Source organism: Pseudorca crassidens, chromosome X, assembly GCF_039906515.1.
Source record: "Pseudorca crassidens isolate mPseCra1 chromosome X, mPseCra1.hap1, whole genome shotgun sequence".
Lineage (NCBI taxonomy): Eukaryota > Metazoa > Chordata > Mammalia > Artiodactyla > Delphinidae > Pseudorca > Pseudorca crassidens.
The window spans coordinates 68,599,657-68,613,633 of NC_090317.1; the positions used below are offsets into that span (position 1 = coordinate 68,599,657).

Below are 13,977 nucleotides of genomic sequence, written 5' to 3' on the forward strand. Positions count from 1 at the left end.
CTGCAACTTTACCAACTTTATTGATTAGCTCTAGTAGTTTTCTGGTAGTGCATTTAGGATTTTCTATTTACAGTATCATGTCATCTGCAAAGAGTGACAGTTTTACTTCTTCATTTCCAGTTTGGATTCCTTTTATTTCTTTTTCTTCTCTGATTGCCATGGCTAGGACTTCCAATACTATGTTGAATACAAGTGGCAAGGGTGGATATCCTTATCTTGTTTCTGATTTTAGAGGAAATGCTTTCAGCTTTTCACCATTGAGTATGATGTTAGCTGTGGCTTTGTCATGTATGGTCTTTAGTATGTTGAAGTAAGTTCCCTCTATGCCCACTTTCTCGAGAATTTTTATCATAAATGGGTGTTACATTTTGTCAAAAGCTTTTTCTGCATCTATTGAGATGATCATGTGGTTTTTAGTTTTCAACTTGTTGGTGTTGTGTATCACACTGATTGATTTGTGGATACTGAAAAATCCTTGCATCCCTGCAATAAATCCCACTTGATCATGGTGTACGATCCTTTTAATGTGTTGTTGGATTTGGTTTGCTAGTATTATGTTGAGGATTTTTGCATCTATGTTCATCAGTGATATTGGCCTGTAATTTTCTTTTTTGTGGTTTCTTTGTCTGGTTTCGGTATCAGAGTGATGGTGACCTCATAGAATGCATTTTGGAGTGTTCCTTCATCTGCAGTATTTTGGGAATAGTTTGAGAAGGATAGGTGTTAACTCTTCTCTAAATGTTTGATAGAATTTGCCTGTGTAGCCATCTGGTCCTGGACTTTTGTTTTGTGGAATTTTTTAAATCATAGTTCCCATTTCAGTACTTGTGATTGGTTTGTTCATATTTTCTATTTTTTCTTGGTTCAGTCTTGGAGGGTTGTTCCTTTCTAAGAATTTGTCCATTTCTTCTAGGTTTTCCATTCTATTGGCATAGAGTTGCTTCTAATAGTCTCCTATGATCCTTTGTATTTCTGCAGTGTCAGTGAGTAACTTCTCCTTTTTCATTTCTAATTTTATCGATTTGAGCCCTCTTCCTTTTTTTCTTGATGAGTCTGGCTAAAGGTTTATCAATTTTGTTTATCTTTTCAAAGAACCAGCTTTTAGTTTCAGCAATCTTTTCTATTGTTTTCTTCGTCTCTATTTCATTTATTTCTGCTCTGATCTTTATGATTTCTTTCTGTCTACTCACTTTGGGTTTTCTTTGTTCTTCCTTCTCTAGTTACTTTAGGTGTAGCATTAGGTTGTTTATTTGAGATTTGTCTTGTCTCCTGAGGTAAGATTGTATTGCTATAAACTTTCCTCTTAGAACTGATTTTGCTGCATCCCATAGGTTTTGTGGGGTTTTTGTTTGTTTTGTGGTTTTTGTTTGTTTGTTTGTTGGCTGCACCATACGGCATGCAGGATCTTAATTCCATGACCGGGGATCAAACCCATGCCCCCTGCAGTGGAAGCACGGAGTTTTAACCACTTGATCACCAGAGAAGTCCCTGTGTCCCATAGGTTTTGGATCATCATGTTTTCATTTTCATTTGTCTCTAGGTATTTTTTGATTTCCTCTTTGCTTTCTTCAGTGATCCATTGGTTGTTTAGTCTCCACGTGTTTGTGTTTTTTACAGTTTTTTCCTTGTAGTTGATTTCTATTCTCATAAAGTTGTGGTCAGGAAAGATGCCTGGTATGATTTCAATTGTCTTAAATTTATTGATGCTTGCTTTGTGGCCCAGCATGTGATCTATCCTGGAGAATGTTCTATGTGCACTTAAGAATGTGTATTCTGCTGCTTTTGGATGGAATGCTCTTTAAATATCCATTAGGTCCATGTGGTCTAATGTGTCATTTAATGGCTGTGTTTCCTTATTGATTTCCTGTCTGGGTGATCTGTTCATTGATCTAAGTGGGGTGTTAAAGTCCCTCACTATTATTGTGTTACTGTTGGTTTCTCCTTTTATGGCTGCTAGAATTTGCCTTATATATTGAGGTACTCCTATGTTGGGTGAATATATATTTACAATTGCTGCATCTTCTTCTTGGATTGATCACTTGACCATTATGTAGTGTCCTTTTTTGTCTTTTGTAACAGTCCTTATTTTAAAGTCTATTTTGTCTGATATGAGTATCGCTACTCCAGCTTTCTTTTGATTTCCATTTGCATGGAATACCTTTTTCCATCCCCTCTCTTTCAGTCTGTATGTTTCCCTGGACCTGAAATGGATCTCTTTTAGACAGCCTATATACAGGTCTTGCTTTTGTGTCCTTTCAGCCAGTCTCTGTCTTTTGGTTGAAGCATTTAATCCATTTACACTGAAGGTAATTATCGATATGTATATTCTTATTGCCATTTTGTTAATTGTTTTGGATTTGTTTTTGTAGGTCTTTTTCTTCCCTTTGTCTTTTGTTCTCTTGTGATTTGATGACTATCCATCAACTATTCCATCAACTATCCATGAGTATTCCATCAGCCTGGTTTGAGAATCCAGTGGGGAGTTCCAGGTCAGGATCAAGTCCTAGGGTACACAATAATTATGCACAGCCTATTCCAGTTACTCTATACCAATGTATTAACTATGACAAGAATGATATTTTAAAAGAATCCAGGAGAAAAGAACCAAGCTTTCCTTAACTCACCAAAATTTCTTTCTAGCTGTAGCTAATGAGACTGAAAACCAACTCTTTAAATTTGATAATTTTAATATTCCAGGTGAGATATTTTTTTCAAGTTAAAAAATCTTCATATGAAAAACAAAATTTGCTTGAATTTGCTAATACAACTTTCCAGTGTTAATGATAACCAGGGCTTGGAAGAATTAAACTCCTTGTCAAATGCTGGACACTTATCCAGGAAAATATTGACCTCAGACTCTAGCATATTATATGCTTTATATATAGCATAATTTCCTACTCCTTTGGGCAAAACTTTTTTTGTATGAGATCATTAGTAACTGCTCAAGGTAGAAGGTTTCTGATTTATTTATTTTCAGTCTGGTAGTTTCTGCTGCTGTGATAAATAACCCATTACGAAAAAGAACAGAAGAAATAAGCTAGTATAATTTGAGAGCAAATTAAGTGTATGACATTGAATCCATAAGGAACATTATGCATTTTTGTGTCTGAACTCAAGTGTCTTGCATTTATTTGGGAAGATAAGACACATACATGAAAAGTTGTCTTACAAAACACAATACAGGGTATGTTATTGACCAAATAAATAAAACCATAAAATTTGTCCTATAGGAATTCAAAGGAGAAAGTGGTTCTTTTAGGCTGGGCTAGTCAGGAAAGGCTTTATAGAGGAGAGAGAATTTGGGCCTTAAAGATGACATGGGATTTGGATTTGTGGCAAGGAATGAAACAGCAAAAGTTAAAAGGAAAATCACAGGTTATAATGCATGAGACCCCAAGCTAAGTGAGGAGGATATGAAGAAGAAAGTAGCCTAACTCCAACAAAGAGTTTGAATGGTAGTGGATTGAACGGGAACTACTTGAAGTCATAGACCTCATCACCTTCATTTCAGTACTATCTTCAACCCTTGCAAAATAGGGTTGCATATAGATGATGATTGTTAGCTTAATGCCACAGGTGAATTAGTGTTAGATTGAATAGGACCTTAGGTACAAGACTAAGGACTCTTCTGTGGATAATGGGGAACTACTGATGGTTTTTAAGCAGGGGCTTGTTATGAGGATAATGTTGGTTTAGGAAGATGATGAGGTGATACTCTACTAAAGCACACTTACATTCTATGCCAGAGATTGCTCTAAATGCTGTACCTTCTGAAAGCATTGGTAAGAGACCTTCTCTTCATCAGAACTCAGACTCTCTAAGGATATCCTATATATAAGAACTCTGGTTCTAAGATGAGACCTTACACATCAAGAGCTTTATTGTTTAGAATCATCTCTGGGTGATATTCTGTGCAATCACCTCCCAATCAGAGACAGCCACTGAATCTTGCTTGAAGAGAAAATTACCTTATCACTTAATTCTTTGGGCCTAACCAGGCCTCTATGATTATGCCTGAGGAACTTTAAGATACTACCACAGGACTTAGGCAAGGTCATAAGTTAAATTCATGCTTCCTACCTTAAAGAATATACCCCTTCAAAGGCACCAAAGTGCCCTTACTTATTCCTATGCATAGTGGCAATAGGTAGGGCTAAATTGGAAGAGTCCTTAGTCTCAGTCAATTCTTTTTTTTTTTTTAGGTAAGAATTAGATTTAGATTAGAGAGATACACACTCAATAGACAGAGTGTGGGGAAGGCAAGAAGCACCGAAATATGGGGTGATTAGTTTTTATGGGCTGGGTAATTTCATAGGCTAATAAGTGGGAGGATTATTCCAACTATTTCAGGGAGGGGGTGGGGATTTCCAGGAATTGGGCCACCGCCCACTTTTTGGCCTTTTCAGGTCAGCCTTGGAACTGTCATGGCACCTGTGAGTGTGTCATTTAACACGCTAATGTATTACAGTGAGCATGTAATAAGGCTCAAGGTCTACTGGAAGTTGAACCTTCTACAATCTTGGACCTAGTTGTTTCTAACTAGTTTTTGTTGTGTCCTCAACAGCTATGTCATTCTTTTAAAGGTTGTGCCCTGCCCCCTTCCCTCCTGTTTCATTCCCCCTTCAGAGATTTTACTCCCATATTCTTATGGGAAGCTTAGGGGCAATGGTCTGTCTTCTGTAACTGCTTCAAGGCTGAGCAGATGCCTCGACCCTGCCTGTCAGGGAGTAAAAGTCTCTGGATGCCTGATATAGGGGCCCCAGGGGCCAGATGCCTCCTTGTTTTAAGTTGATATGGGCTGGAATCCTCTCATAGCCATCATCTTGTTGTGGAACTATTGTAACTGCTTCCATAGCCTTCCTATGAATCTTCTTGAAGATGAAGCACTTTTGCAACAGCATCAAAGTACAAAAATAACTATCTATAAATGACAAAAGACTTAAAAGGCATGGTTAAACATCTGATTGCAGTGTAATTGATAAAGAAGCTTGGTTACAATAACCAGAATTATAACTGATTACATTTAATTTAACATACCAAATAATCCTAGTTAAATATTTCTCTCTGAGATGCCTCAGGGGCCTGCTAAAGCATCCCAAAGTTAGCTGGAAGTCAAAAGAACTTTAATTAAAATTCGATGTTTGGGAAGTTTGCCAAAATGTTTCAAAACACTTAGTCAAATAAGATCATAGGTCACTGTGAGATAATACTTATTCTTTTACAAAAGTTACAAGAGATCTCAAAAGCAAATACAGATCACTTAAAGGCAAAGAAACTCACACAATCTGTTATCAAAAGTAACATTCCAAGAATACTTAGAACAAAGTATTAACAGAGAGAGAAACCAATTCCAAGTCTTGCCTCAGCTTACTCCCAACAAAATCCATTTACCCAACTAAATTCAATCCAATCTTAGAAAATTCTGATCATGCACAACTCTTTTCTCAGTGTTCCTTTCCCATTCCTCACACATCTTTTACTGAAAACACACATCTTACTTTCCTTAAAAGTTTTTTTTCACATTGAGTCACTTACTTTCCTTGCTGACAAATTTGCAACAGATATAAGGTCTTATTTGACCTCTAGTAAACCTAGGTACAACAGAAATACTATACTTAACATTGATGATTCTAAAGACATCAAACCAACAAGCTTAAGCCACCTTTAATACCAGCTATCTGATTAGTACTGAATATTTCTCAGATGACATGAAACAGAAATTCATTCTAGCCAGATTCTTTTACATTTCTGAGTATTTATATAAGTGCTTAATTTCCTTTAAGTCAGTTAAATAGAGCTCTTTTACAAATTAATTTTGGCAATACCATATATCTACAACACACGCATAGATACATATGAACACACAAACAAACACAGAGACCTCATAGTTCTCATTCCAAAATTTCAGCCCTGAATCAGGTAAAACAATGTAAAACCCATCAGTTACAAGAGGTTGGATTCAAATTGGGCTTCTGGCAGATGGAAAAGGCAGATGGAACAAATCAAGGTCACCTGTCTAGATGGCTAAATCCTTTTTAGTAATGTTTATGGAGAAGACACTTAAGATTTTTATTTGTCCTTGATAAGTCAAGTTCCAAATTCTCTAGCCCTTTTCCCAAAATTTGCATTTTAAAAAATGGCAGAGATAAGGGTTTCCCTGAGAAGACCAGATAGAACATTTGCATCTCAAAGGCATGAAAAAGGCAGGCAAATTCCTTCTAGGATGATTTTGTTCCCTTAAGTCCAGACAATTTTTTTTTCTTTCCCTCAAAGAATTGGGTAGCTACCTCAATGTTATCAAAGAACTGGCACACCCATTCACCTATGTTGGAATGTTTTATTTTCCCCCATTTGCCTTAGGGGAGAAGGGTTCCCCCCAAAATCCTATCAGCTATGGTCAGTTTAGTCTGACTGGTGGTCTCCCATTTTGGTTCAGGTATTAATAATCACCAGCTGGATATCTTTGACCAAGTCTGGGACCCTGATATTTCACACTCCAGGATCTAGTAAGGCTTCTATTTCAGCTCCAGATTTAGTCTGTTCCTTTCCACTTTCTGTTAGAATCATTTGGTGATGAGAGTGGTTCCCTTGCCCCTCAAGAAACAGAGTGGCCCCTAACTTAGTTTATAAGTCTCTTCCCATTAAGGGGATGGGACAATCAGGCACAAACAGAAAGGAATGTAGAAACAGCTGGCATTGATGTTGCACAAAAGGGGTTCCTGGAAAGTGTGCCCCTTCCACTTCCCTGACACCTCACTGCATATTCCTTATGATTGCTAAGGCTTCCAACTCTTTCGGTTAAGATTGAAAAGGTTGCACCAGTATCTATAAGAAATTCTGTCGAGTGGCCTGCCACATCAATGACCCCCTGAGGCTCAACACTAGTTATGAGATGTTATCTCTAGACGTGATGCCGAAATCTCAGCCTCTATACACTGGTGCCAAATGGAATCTCAGAAACAGAGTTTTGGGTGAAGAAGAAGAATAGCTTTATTGCTTTGCCAGGCAAAGGGGGACACAGTAGACTCCTGCCCTTGAAAATTATGTGTCCCAACCTGGGAGGACTTGATGAAGAGTTTTATAGCAATAGTTAAGGGCGAGGTTGCTGACAAGATTAGGGTGTGTACAGAGCCTGTCCTTTAATCTCATCTCAGGTAATCTTGATGGGCTTCTCTGGTTCCTTTAGTCTGGCCTTAATTGGCCTTCTCTGGTATGGAGAATGCTGACATCTTCCATTTATTGGTTTTTAATTCTATAAAAGGGCTTAAAGATATTGTTATGTGTATCCCTTGAGGTGGAACCAGGACCCTGACCCAAGGCTACACTATTGTTTCTTGGCTGTTCCTCCCTTGACTCTGCATCCCTTCCCTTCCCAGATTAGCAACTGTTCATGAATCTTAGGGAAGGTCATGGAGGCTGAACAGAAAGGCTCTCTGTGCCCAGGAGCCCCTACAGGGTCCTGCTCGGTTTCAGGCAGAGCAGCTTTTGGCCTTGGGCCCCTTCAGTCTTCTGATTGCAAAACCATCAATGGCCAAGGGGTCCCCATTGTTGTCTGGCATCTGGGGCATTCCCTTCTCCAATATCCTGGCTGTTTGCAAACGGCACATTGATTTTGATCCTCCTTCCAGTACCCGTTTTTTCTACACAGGGTACACTGGTCCTGTCTGGGTACCCGTGGGACTAATGATCCACCAGGGCCAGATTGGCCCAGGAAAGTTGGCTTCCCCTTTGGTGGTCTCTGAGGGGACAAAGCCACTGCCATCTTTTGAGCCTTTTGCATAATTATCTGGGTGCATTTAACCTTTTCAGCCACATCCCTATTATTGAAAACCAAATAAGCCAATAGGAGCAAATCATTCATTGGAGTCTGAGGACCAGCAGTTGCTTTCTGAATTTTCCGCCTGACATCTGGGGCAGACTGGGCTATGAAATTCATAGCCGAAAGGTCCTGTCCCTTAGGGGAGGAGGGACCCATGTTCATATATTTCCTAAAAACTTCCACTAGTCTCCCTTGGAAGATGGCAGGATTTTCATCCTGTCCCTATTGGACCTCTTTCACCTTTTCATAATTAACAGGTTTTACTGTAAATTTCTTCATACCATCTATCAAACAGACCCCGTCTATCCCTATCAATAGAATTCCATTGTGGGTATACCTCAGGGACAGCATCATTCCCCACCCGGTGTACTGCATGGCCCTGTAGGGTAGGTCAGTTAAAATGTCCTCTGTGTCCTTCCTAGAGTTATCCCTCCAAGCTATGCATGCCTTAAATTCCTTTTGTGTTTTATTGCCTAAATACAAGGCCATGAAAATTTGGACATATGATACCTCATCCCATTTTAAATTTCCTAACTCATATTGTGGCCAAACCTGATTACATAGCCTAATAAGTTTTTTCTCTTTTAATTCCTGTTGTCTGAATCTTTCCCAATCCCAGAGTATATGGTCCAGAGGGGTATCAGTCAGGATTGATGCAGCCTGACCCATTTCAGACCCAAGCCTGAGGTAATGTCTTTAACTCTTGTGGTATCCAAAAGTTCTGCTCTCATGTCAAAATCCACCATGCAATTTGGTCAAGATTGGCACTTATGATTTTAGATGCTACCCCTTCCAAGGTAGTCTCCCAACCAGGTGTTAATGCCTGAAAATTTGCCATAAAGGAATGGTACAGAAGGTGTCCCCCATAGTGTCGATGATGAGCAGGAGTTGGCCTAGCTGTACGTCGGGAATAAAGGATCAGCACTTGTAAGGGTTGGAGGGAGGGGAGAGAAAGAAATAAAAAGAGAGAGGGAGAGAGAGAGAGAGAGAGAGAGAGAGAGAGAGAGAGGAAGGAAGGAAGGAAAGAAGAAAGAAGGGAGAGAGGGAAATAAAGGGAACAGGAATAAACATAGAATGTAGGAGAAAAACCTCAGAGTCAAGGAGAAGAGTACAGATTATCGAATCCTGCAGCAACAATTTTGTCCTGGACCTGCGTTAGGCATATGGGGTTGACCGGCCCATCAGAAATGAGTAGACGTTGGTGGAGCACCCTCCCCAGTACACCTGGCTCCTGGCGTCCCACAGGCCCATTTAGGACCAAGACCTGACTCTCAACATTTTCCTACCTTATCACTGTCCCTTCGTGGCTTGCCAGCTGAAACCGCACACTTCAGATTGGGATTTGAACCCACTGACTGGGACTCAAACCCAGCCAAAACCCGGATTGGGACTTGAACCCACTGTCTTTTGAGATCGCACACCTGGCCTCAGGACTTGCTGTAATTCAGGTTCTTTATGTCTCAGCACAGAAGGAATTCAGCGAGAGGCAAAGTGATAGGAAAGAAGTAGATTTATTGAGAGAGATACACACTCCATAGACAGAGTGTGGGCCATCTCAGAAGGTGAGAGGCAGTCTCAGTCAATTCTTTATCAGTGTTCTATATAGGAATTCAAGATACATTGGCCTATACTAACATCTTACCAACCTGATATTCCTATGAGTCATATACTTATGATTACACATTTGGGATGATTAAGTGTGTGGCTCTTTTCCAAAAGGCTGTTTTCTCTCATTCCTACATATAGAAGACAGTACTACTCTGGGGGAGGATGTCTGGCTGGTTGACCAAGAACATATAGGAAAAAGAGAAGGGAAAGAGAGAAACTAACATTTATTAAATTTATTTGGGGAGATAAGACACATGTATGAAAAGTTGATTGACAAAACACAATACAGGATATGATGTTGACCAAATGAGTAGAACTATAAAGTTTGTGCTATAGGAACTTAAAGGAAAGTGATTTCTGTAGGCTGGGCTCATCAGGAAAGGCTTTACAGAGAGGGTAGAATTTGAATGTTAAAGATTAGATAGCATATGGATTGGTGGCAAGGAATGAAGAGGCAGAAGGTACAAGGAAAGTCAAAAATAATCAGGAGACCTCAAGCTAAGTGATGAAGAAAGTAACCTGGCTCCATAAAAGAGTTTGAATGGTAAGGGACTGGATAGGAACTCCTTGAAGTTAAAGACTTCATAACCTTCATTTCATGTTTTCTGCATCCCTAGCAAAGTAAAGTTACATATAGATGATTGTTTGAATCCAAGGGTACAACTAACATTTGTTGAATGACTATTATATGCCAGGTGATTTACAGGCACTGTCACATTTAAGAGTCATAATCACTTTGTAAGTTGTAAATATTAAATTACCCCCATTTTACAGATGAGTAAACTGAAGCACAGAGAATCCCAAAGTCACACAGCCGGTCAGTGACAGAATCTGGCTCCAAAATCCAAACCCTTAACCACTGTACCACCCAGTGTCTCTCCTTTGATCCTACTTACTTTTCAATTTGTAGACTTTTTTAAGGTCCATTTAAAAGAAAACTTCTCAGTTCCTGTGCCTCTTTCATCAGAAATAGAATGATGGAAAAACATGGATAATACTCTGGCATGGGGATCATTTCCCAGCTCTGCCACTGGGCTCAATGTATGACTTTTGGAAAGTCCCTTCTCTTCTCTGGAGCTCAGTTTCAATTCCATGATCTCTAAGCTATCTTCAGCTTTAAGGTGTGATGTTCTATGATCACATTTGATAATGAGGAGTCAGGAATCAAGCTGAATAATCACAACTTTATATCTTTCACCAAATGGCTCTTTTCCTTTTTTGGAAGATATTGATATATTTTAGCATCCACTGTAAGCTTATATTTATTAATATACTCTCCGTATCCTGGAACCAAATTTCTTTCTTCAACTATCCTCTCTAGGTACACCAGTTGCTCCCTCTTATAACCTCCACCTAGCATTTTGACCACCAAGCTATAAACAACCTATTCTCACACTTGTCATTTGCCTTTACTCAAGAATAAGAATCCTAGGTCTCAACACTGAAAGCATAAAACATAATATACTGAGTTAGGGAGGGGCTACTCTTTTGAGCACCTAGGCATTTTTCAAGAGACTTGTTCCTCCTGTTTCTAGATAAGAAGGGAATGGCCATGCCCTCAGCTCCTGGAAAACTTAACTTATGCAGTAATATCATGGATATTCATTTTACTGCTTTACCTGCATTGTCCAACCCTGAGCCCTAAATTGGTTCATGTCCCTGAAATATTCCAGGTCTGCAATCAATCAGTTCAATTCAGAAAGTATTTCCTGAAGGTATGCCTCAGACAAGGCATTGTGGAGGGATATAAAGATAAATAAAACATGGCCTCTGCCCTCAAGGAATTTGCAGTTGTACGGAAGGATAGGAAAAGCACACAAGTCTAACACAAGATTTAATGTGCTCATTGCTATAAAAGTGATGTTAGCAATTACATACCTAGGTAAGCTTAGCCCTGTGCTAAGTACTGTGTGGTACACATGGTAAGTGTGTGATTGTCAGTGATGCTTAAACAATATCGATATCAATATCAGTATATCAATAAAGAAGATAAGTGTATGGGCTATAGTGGTGAAAGTTTTGAGGAAGAAATAGGACTTCAGCTAGATGTTATTAGGATGGGTAACATCTGGGTAGATGCTAGGAAGAAAGAAATGGCATTCTATGTAAGAAGTGTGACTTGAATGTGGTAAGAACACTAAGAAGGCCATCCATTCCTATGTACTGGGTGGGCATTGTGGGTTGTGAGCAGTAATATTAGAGAAGTAAGATGGCCACATGGTAGAGGGTTTTGTAGTTTTACTACAGGAGGGAATAGATATTAATTTTATGATCTTGAGGGATGTTAATATAATGAAAGATAAATTTTAGAAAAGTTACTCAGGTAGTAGCATGCAGGATATATTGAAATGTGCAGAGACAGGAACCAGAAAAAGCAATAAGTAGTTGAGCATGTGTCACAGTGGCTTCCAGAGGGGTGTGACACTAGAAATGGAGAAGGATTAAAGCCAGGAGACATTTTAAATAACTGGAAACAGTCCCAGTGACTAGAGAGATCTGGGAGTCATTCATATAGAGATGGTGTTTAAACCCATGAATGGTGTAGGAGATAATCAAGAGAGAGAATAAAGCTAGGAAAAGGAGATAAAATATAAAATTTGGCATCACCTAAGCAATGTTGACATGCATTCATGTGGACAAGGAAATGAATGGAAAAGAGAAAGTCAGAGGGTAAAAGATAAAACCTAAAGACACTCATAATTCAGGAAAGAGCATTACAAAAATACTGTGAATGAGAGAGTATTGCCCTATTTTACAGGTGAAAAAGTTGAAGCTGGGGAGTTAAAGTCACTTATGTAAGGCAATAAAGCAGTCATAACTCAACCTAAGTTCTTCAAGATTCCACATTATGTCCATTTCCGTATTCTTTCCAATCTCTGAGAACCAATGGCTACAAAGAAGTGTACATATACTGTTATGGTCACTTCTCATAGTATCAAAGGTTTATGTAGGTATATAGGATTTTAAAGGAAGGGAGGAGAGCTAGGAGGATGAGACAGGAAGAGAAACAGAGCTGAGCCAGCATACACTAAGACTAAAATGACATCATTCTTGGTTCAAGTAAAGATTTATTGAATAATGGTAAAAATCACTACAGCATAGGCAATAAGAGCAGGTGGGGGTGGTGAAAGCAGTGTAGGTGCAGATGGTAGAAGGAGAAAGTAAATTGTTTTCCTAAGTTCTGCATTTGTCTTCTGTTATGCAGAGCCTGATTTTTTTTAAGTATCTGCATTCTTTCAATTTAGTCCTCACCTGGCGATGACTCTACCTTTGCCATCTTAGCTTAATCTCCTCTGGGAGTGAAACTATGAAGGAAGTTGATAATCGAGTTTTTCAGCTCAAGTTTCAATGTCTGCAAGACTGATTTTAATTTAAATAATTGCTAGGGGGAATTGTTCTGTGCCAAATAGAAGTGTGGATTGTAATGGTAAAGAGTAAAAGAAACCCATTCAGCAGAATACTAAAAGCCAATTTCTGAAAAGGTGCACTACCAAACCATACCTACAAAGTTCTGAAACAGCCAACCGTCAGGACGAAACAACAAGGCAAATAGTGCGTTGAAGTTCCAGAATTGTCTTTTACACTTATCAATTGCTTTCTTGATAGAAATGTATAGGTAAGATGAGATGTATGCTCAAGCACTTGCTCCCTCTTTTTCTCTTTTGAGGTGTTTGACAAACATAAGTAATTCTCTATATATCCTTCACTGAAGAGCTGGGCCAATACAACTGCTTTTTGTTCAGACTTAAGGGCAAGAATACCCTGGGCCCAGGATTCCAAAGAAGACAGAATGTTGTGCCCACTATGATTCCAAAGACAGACATTCTAAGAGCCACTTTTTACTTTTCCACTCTTCCTGGGAGAAAGCAAACTTGTCTCTGGAGTGTGCCTGGTTAACTTAGTGGCATGAGAAGTTGCCAGCCTGCTGTGGCAAGGGTAACCCACCCTGGCTGGCCTCTATCTTCTAGCATCCAGACCTCACACTTATGGGAGCACTCCGAACAGCACATCAATTTCATAAAGGAGAATGTACTAAGCAGAAACTATAAGGGACAACCACTGTCAACTTTTTTTTATCTCAAAGTGCCAAGTATATTATTATGCAAGGAATATAAAGAAAGTGATTATCTGTACATTAAGCAAGCTGATTCAGAGTGTACTTTGCTCCTCAAAAGGCTGGGTGTTGAAAACAAGAACATTTGTACCGTAAATGATGTTGCTTGTTGATTCCAAAGCCTCTTATTTTCTGGATACTTCATTCCTTTTTAGAAACACACCAACACCTAAAGTACTATAACAGCTATCTCAATTATGTCCAGTGGAATAACAAGACAGGGTAATTTTGTGAGTAGCAAGACCCAAAACATTCTATTAAAAACAAATGAAGTTGAGCTGTGATCACAGCTATTTAAGTCAAATACCAGCCACTATTATAGATCAGATACTGCTGACAAATAAAATAATCTTAATTCATAGTACAGCAGGCTGACAGCTCTTGAAATGTGAATGCTTGGACTGGTTACAAGTGCTTCATTATATAGCACATCAGT

General features: G+C 39.0%; 1 protein-coding gene across 1 annotated transcript in view; it reads left to right on the forward strand.

The window, feature by feature from the left end:
- Window positions 1-13,977, forward strand: part of ZDHHC15 (zinc finger DHHC-type palmitoyltransferase 15) — a 128,588-nt gene that overhangs the window by 93,788 nt on the left and 20,823 nt on the right. The window lies entirely within an intron of this gene.